General features: G+C 45.4%; 1 long non-coding RNA gene across 1 annotated transcript; it reads left to right on the plus strand.

Moving 5' to 3' along the window:
• The first annotated feature begins 1,552 nt into the window (after positions 1–1,552).
• LOC116072707 lies at positions 1,553–5,567 on the plus strand. Its single transcript, XR_004111545.1, has 2 exons — positions 1,553–1,909; positions 5,362–5,567. It is a non-coding gene; the product is annotated as an uncharacterized LOC116072707 (long non-coding RNA).
• Positions 5,568–7,760: the final 2,193 nt, after the last annotated feature.

Below are 7,760 nucleotides of genomic sequence, written 5' to 3' on the forward strand. Positions count from 1 at the left end.
TGTTAGAATAGCTACGACTTTCCCTGCACCACAGGAAGATATGTCAGACAACCAGGATGTGAACCTCAAGGGTAGATGCTCAAGAACACCAGGGCTCACTTTACCTCCATGTGTGGAACTCAAGTGTCAAGAATCTGTACCAAAGACTACCCTGGTGTTGGGAATATTCTAATTGACAGACAAAAAAAAAATTTCTTCATCCCTGGGTCTTTTATTCTCATGAGAAGTCACAGAAAGTCACCTAACTAAGTTAGTAAAATATGTGGTATACGAGATTCTAATAAACAGTTGGAAGAGAAATACACAAGAATGAGTCGGGTATAGATTTTTCTGGTTTAATTTTAAATAGAACATTCAGATATGCCCTGGCCAAGAGGGTCATATTCCAACAGAGACCTGGGAGAGATGACAGCCATGCAGCACTCTAAGAAAATGCGTTCTGGCAGAGGAAACCCGAAGTGAAAAGACCCTAAGGTAGCAGGAGCTGCCTGGTGTGTGCCTGGGAAAGGAGAGAACAGAGTAAAAGGGGAGGCATGTTCTAGAGGTAAGCTCACACTGGAAACTGTAAGGAACTGTGCACGTCCCAGCGAGGGGAGAGGGAGGTCCTGGAAGATTTTGGACACCAGTGCTCTGGTTTGTTTAATATCTTAACACATTTGCTCTGGTGCTCCATCCAGGAAAATAACCCTGTCAGTGACACTGTTGCCTTCATAGCACCTCCTGTGACACAAGGACTAAAGCATATTAAGCATATGAACTCATTTAATCCTTACAGCAAGCTCTGGAGTCTATTACTGTTACTTTTTTATAGATGAGGACGATACAGAGCCATGATGGCTTGCCAGGCTCACACAACTAAAACAAACAAACAAACAAACAAAAACAACAACAACAAAAACAATCAGTTTTGAGTTAAATCAGTTTGACTCCAAAGTCTGGGATTTCTCCTACTTTGCTCTGTTGTTGAATGATGTTCAGTGTAAAAGCAGCTGGGAGCCATGACAGTGGCTCGGGCTGGGTACATAAATATGATTTATGGGAGCAGTGAGTTTGGCTGTATGTATAGCTAGGGCCAATAGGTTTCGCAATTAGGCCAGGTATGGCAAGAAAGAGTCACGCTGTGTTTAACCCGAGCAGGCAGACAACTAGAGTTGCTTCAGTGGAGTAGAAGAGGCCACAGGAAAGCAGGAGAGAGGCTGGTTTGGGGTATACAGAAGTGTCACCAGGGCATTTATACTGTAGGGAAGGAAGTGAACGGAAATGCTGGGATGCTGTGTGTTGCAGAGACAACAATGGGATCCAGTTGGAGTTGAAGCAGTGCCTTTTTTTTTTTGTACATTCAAGTACCTGTCCATCCTCTAAGAAGGGGTAAACCTGCTGTTCTTCATCCACTAGCCGCCAAAGGAGAAGTCATGTGCTGGTGCCAGAGTGAGGAGCCATCTTTCTTTCTGTCTGTTCAGGAAAATGGAATGGCCACCTCCAGAGTCTGCAGTGAGAATGGGTTTAGAAGGGGGCTGGTAACCTAGGCGACTGTCTTCCCCATTCTGTGAGAGAAAGGCAGCTTTGTTATTTCTCCCAGATCAAAGGGAGGGACCCCAAGACCTGTTGGAGCTTAGGTGTTGGCTCAATTCACTGTGAGATGGTCAATTGCTTGGGGTGCTGAGGCAGCCCCTGCTGGGGAGCTGGAGGGAACTGCTGGTGTTTATTTGGATGGTGAGATGCTATTTAAAATCAGGCTTTGTTTCTGAAAATGAGACAGCTGGGGCTACATTTGGTGGATAAAGACATTTTGTTGAACTTTCAAAATGGGGTATTATTTTCCATTTACACTTATTTCACGGAGAATTGTAAGAAGATGGAATTGTAGACGTGTCTGCGATATGCCGTAATGAGTGATGGATCTTTGAAGGTAAAAATATCTCTAGAATATTTCTTTTTCTTTCTGGGTTTTTTTCACTCCTCTCTCCCTCCTCTGAGCAGCAGGTTGGATGGGTTTAGGTTTGTTTTGTTTTGTTTTTTAATATCGAAATTGAAGAGTGTCTCTACTGGGAGTGTAGCCTATGCTCTGTTCAATGTTTGTCTTAATAAAGGTTAAAAGAAATGAAATCATATTAAAAAGAATCCCAGGGGACTGGAGCACCAGATGTCTTCAACTCCCTATGTTGCTGGGGAAGGAAACAGGAGAGTAAAACTAGGGGGCTTGTGGGCCAAACAGAGCTACCGACCCTTCCAGGCCATTCACCCTACAGCCAAAAACCTCCCTCAGTACAAAGGATCGAGCGAAGAGAACAGGGGAACCAAGAGCAATCCCACTTCCAAGATGGCTTCCCACACCTCTCTCTGGAGATGGCCACTAGGAAGGGTGACATCCCAGAGGGGTCTGGTTCAACATTGTTCTACTGGAGCTCTTTCTCTTCCTGATTGCCATGAGAGATAACCAAGAAAAGAGATAGCAGGAAAAAGAAAAACATTCAACTGATTTTCTCGGTTGAGAACTTGTGTAAGGATGGAGTTTATTAAATAAATACATGAGTTAATCATTAGCCTATCAGTCACTGTATCAAAGAATCAATATATGAATCAGAGGATGAATTAAGGAGCCATGAATTTCTTATACACTCTCAGATGTCTTAACCCTCTGCTACAGAAGGCAACTATTGACAGTCTTTTATGACCTGACAAGGTCAGTAGCCTATACCAAAAAAAAAAAAAACCAAAAAAACAAAAACAAAAAAAACCCATGATGCTTGGCCCATAGCTCAGTCCATTAACTGCTTACTGCCCAAGTGTGAGGAAGATCTTTTTTGACCTCAGCATGGACAAATGCAGAGAATGGAGGCACGCAGCACATATCCGTGATCCCAGTGTTGGGAATGTGCAGACAAATGCATTCACTGTGCTTGCAGGCTAGCCTAGACAAACTGGTGAGCCTCAAGCCAATGAAAGACATAATACATACATACATACATACATACATACATACATACATACATACGTACGTACATACGTACATATCAAGGTGAATGGTTCCTGTGGGATAACACCCAAAATTGATCTCTGACTTCCACATGTATGCATACATCCTGCATACCCAGGTGCACCTGTGTACATCCAAACTCCCATGTAACCATACACACACATACACATACACCATAGACTTCACCACTACCAAGTCCTTCACCAAGCTATGTGCTAATAAAAATATGGAAAATATTCCTGCCCCACAGAGTCCCTTGTGCACACATCAGACTTGTTAGTAGAAACAGTTTCTAATATAACGAACTGAAAAAAAAAACCTCTGAATATCAGAGCCCAACCCAGCCACAGATTTAAAAGTTTGAATTATAACTTCTAAAGGCCATTTCAGTTGTGTTTTGAATGTTTCACAAGGTTTCAGGTGCAACTGGTCTCCAACCTGCCATTCCTATCAGGGTGGTGGTACCCTTCTACTGAACACTTCTGGGGGGAAAGCCTGCGTTTGCATTTGTTTGAATCTGCCTGCATCTCTAGTTGCCTGAACCACAATAGGAACATAAAAGCCATCAGTTAATACCTCCTAAATTGAGCCCAGAGCCATTACATTGAGCTTGCAAGTTTTTCTCCCAAAGACCGTGTGTTAAGAATGTATAGCAGATGTCAATTGCTGGTCAGTTGCGAATAGCAACTCTATTATTTAAGGCTCAAAAAACAGCAGAGTCATCCTTGACCTCTCCCCAGGACGTAACTCATAAATTCCACTAGTGTTGGGCCTAGAGAAGCAGGCCTAAACGACACAACAGTGATTTGTCAATTAACTCTTACTAATCCCTTGGAGTGCTGTGGACTCGGACACAGAAGCCTCCATTGAGAGACAGTGCCCCACATTCAGAGCTGAGGGCAGTGAGATCAGAAGGAGCAAGAAGGGAAGAAGCGTTTGCTTGTGAGAGAGTAATTTATATTCTATAAATTGAGAAGAGCCACCTGCAGATTAGACACTCAAGAATAGAGAAGGAAGCCAAAATAAACTGTCTTGAGCTGGAGAGAAAAAACGTATGTGAACAGCAGAAGAAGCGCCAGCCACTCTAAAGAGCACAGAACAGACTCGCTCAGGCTCTGACACCATGGAGGATGGAGGGCAGTATACATCCACACCCTGGTTTGGTCGCCTGAGAGATGAGCAGGAGTTAGAGAGCTAAGGGGCTAAAGATACCGATGCCTATGAAAAGCATACAGTAATAGGCTCTGTTGTAAACGACATTTAGGCTGAGCTGACACCCTAAGAGGATGTCCTTTTCTGCCTTTCCCTGACACTGGACGATGTGCAGCTTTAAATGGTGTCTTGCAGATGGGGAATATCAGAATGTCAGGAAATGGGGAGGAAGCTTGCACAGTGCCCCTGTGTTCAGGGAGGATGGCTGTCCTGGAATCTACCTGTTCTGGATTCCTCTTGCTCACCTATTCTCACCAGGGAAGCAGGTGGTGACAAAGAAGAACCTGCCACCCCCTGCCACTCTTGGGGTCAGTTTGTTCTTTCTCTCTATGACCTTGCCAAAGAAGCCTGGGTTTTGTTAAAACCACTTCCAATCCTGAAAAGACTGAAAACTCCAGGATGGGATAGTCACTGGGATGAGGAAACCTCCTCTGTGAGGAGTTAGTCTCTCTACCTGGGAAGGCAAGATTAACGATAGAACAGTGACAGAAGTTCCCAATCCACCCTTTCTCTTAACAACACCCAGGAAACCCTTTAAGTAGCCTGCCTACCCCTGAAACTCTAGACCACATATCTATTGATGTGGGCATCTGTTTTTATCAAGCTCCTTCAGTGATCCCCAGATCCCTAACCGTGTGCTGAGAGATTCCTAAACTAGAAAAGACTGAAGGAAGTATGACCTCTGACCCAGTGCACAGTTGTCCATGTGGGAGTAGATTTCTTTTGTTGGTCTGAAAGATGGAAAGGAAAGTACCCATTCAATCCTCTGACCTATATGTTGTGAATGAAAAAAAAAAAAAACAAAACAAAAAAACAAGATGAAGCTGGGGGTGGGGCGTGGCGCACGCCTTTGATCCCAGCACTTGGGAGGCAGGGGCAGGCGTAGGCCAGCGTGGTCTACAAAATGAGTTCCAGGGCTACACAGAGAAACCCTGTCTCGAACCCCCCCCCAAAAAAAAAGAAAAAGAAAAAAGAAAAACAACAGGATCTAGGCATTAAGAAAAATACTGGGCTTCTCTGAAGATGTTCAGTCCGCCCCAGAGTATTATGAATTCGAGTTTTAGTTAGCATTTGCTCCGTCATTGAGTACCCTGTAGGGAAAGGCTGGTTTGAAGTGTACCATCCTGTGCTCTCCAGAGTAACTTTCTACCCTACTATCCCTCTTTTGACAGCCCTCGACAGCTCAGCCTCATGCTGGACCTGCCATTGAGTTACAGCCATGCAGGAAGCCATTATCAGTAATTGAGGATCTATCTTCTAGATGAAGATGCACTGTCACCAAGAGGGAATAAATCACCTGTTCTACCCTCCCTGCCCTCACTCAAACCTGTATCCAATTCAAATTAAACTGGACCTTCTTGGTACTGCATAGATAGGCTTCCTGTCTCCAGCAAGTTCTTGCCATGATTGGCATTCCTTCATTGTGACTATAGAGCAACCGTTTGCTTACCTTTGGTGTGTGTGTGTGTGTGTGTGTGTGTGTGTGTGTGTGTGTGTGTGTACAGGGTTAAGGACAACCTCTGATGTATCTGTCCTCACTTCTACCCTGTTTAAGACAGGCTATGGCTGTTGTTCACTGGGAATATGCCTGACTAGCTGGTCTGAGAATTCCAGGGATTCTCCTATTTCTGCTTCCCATCTATCTGCCTGATGAGTGCTGGGCCCACACACTACTGTGCTTGGCTTTACATGGGATCTGAGGGTTTGAATTCAGGTTTCCATGCTTGCATGGCGAGCTCTTTACCCACTGAGCCATCTCCGTAGATCTTTACTTGACTTTTTAACTGTATATTATTTTTTTATTCATTCATCCTTTCAGTGGCACAGGGGATTGAACCCAGGGCCTTGCACATTCTAGGACAGTGTTATACCATGGAACTATATCCCCAATCATCATCAGCAGCAGCAGCGCCACCACCAGTACCAGCACCAACACCACCAACACCATCACCACCACCACTACCATCACCACCATTATTATTTATTTTGAAACTGGGTCTTACTAAATTGCCCAGGCTGGATATGAACTCACTTAGTATGCCAGACATGCTTTCTGTGAATTTGGGATCATCTCAACTCAGTTATCTGAGTGGATGAGATTACAAACGTGTGTCCTGTTTAACACTTTTTATGTGCATTGAAGGCAGCCAAGCCCCTGTCAATGTATCCTGACCATTTCATTTCCTAAAATCCACCATGGAACATTCCAGAAAAGATAAAGAGCAAAGCTCCCCAGTTGGTAAATATCAACCATCATGGTTTTCTGCAGTAGCCCCGGGTTTTACATGCCCCACACTATTCTAAACTGATAACACAGATAACCCATCTGGCCATGGCCTGCCTTCCCTCCCAGGGTGGGCAAGGGATTAGAGCTGTTTTAACGCTGGGAGACTCCGAGGTTGTAAAAAGCCTTGTGCTCTGAACAGAGGGACAGTTACATAAGTCCACAGAGCTCCCGCACTACAGGACAGCAGACTCCAAGTGGCATCTAATTACAGGGAGGCTGATGGTCGCTGTTGAAGATCCTGCCACAGGACCCGGGTCTCAGCCCACTGATGTCCTGCCAGCAGTTGCACTAAAACGGAAATTAAGCACAGTGTCATGGCCATTTAGGACATTAGGAACGGAAGGCGCCTGGGAGCTGCTTCCTGGCCCCTTGCCCATGTTATTAACAAGGTGCAAACGAGGACCTAGGCTGGGTGAGGGAAACAGCTGGAGAAAAGAGACCTTCACAGCAGGTGGAGATACGAGGAGAGGAAGGGGATGCAGAGAGACTGTGTCTCAAATCACCTTGGCTGAGGAGAAAATTGGCTTGATAAATGAGGAAAAGTCATCCATTTCTTCATGCAACCTTTTTTGGAACATTTTGTAGATTGCAAAGTTTCTCAAGTTACTGATTTTCTGTGCTGGCTTAATACAACACACACACACACACACACACACACACACACACACACACACTTCCCAACATGGTGGGAAAGGCAAGGCCCACGTGACATCCACATCCACATTTGTTGACACTCACTGCTCATCATTTGCAATTTGTTTGAGACCTTCAGGCTAGTGACTCTCTGTAGAGTGTCGCCAGACTGCCAAATTCTCTAACTCAGAATCTAGGGAAATCCTGGCCTTGGCCTGGGTCCAGCAGTGGCCAATGCCAGGGCTATTTGCTAAATAAAGAACACAAGCCCGGAGCTGGAGGAGGGTCTGAGAGTTCTTTGTTTTGCAGCTCATTCACCCCTGACCCTACCCCCACTCAACACACACACACACACACACACACACACACACACACTGCCTGACAAGCCTCTTCTTAGGTGACTAGGCTGACAGACTTGGGTAACTCAGCAAAGACACAAAGCACCATGGTCCCCTATCTTGCTCTTCTGTCTGTTCCCACTGGGATGTGCATAGGTGGGGAGCTTGAAGACAGAGCTGGAGGATCCCTGGAGTCCATACAGCCATCCAGAACCTTCCCTCTCATGCAGCACTCTGCTGTCTTGTTTCTCTGCTGACAGCTGTAGCAGAGGTGGACTGGAACATGGGAACCGCCAGCCCCTTGGCCTGGGGG

The sequence above is a fragment of the Mastomys coucha genome, unplaced genomic scaffold (genome assembly GCF_008632895.1).
Source record: "Mastomys coucha isolate ucsf_1 unplaced genomic scaffold, UCSF_Mcou_1 pScaffold23, whole genome shotgun sequence".
In the NCBI taxonomy this organism is placed as follows: domain Eukaryota; kingdom Metazoa; phylum Chordata; class Mammalia; order Rodentia; family Muridae; genus Mastomys; species Mastomys coucha.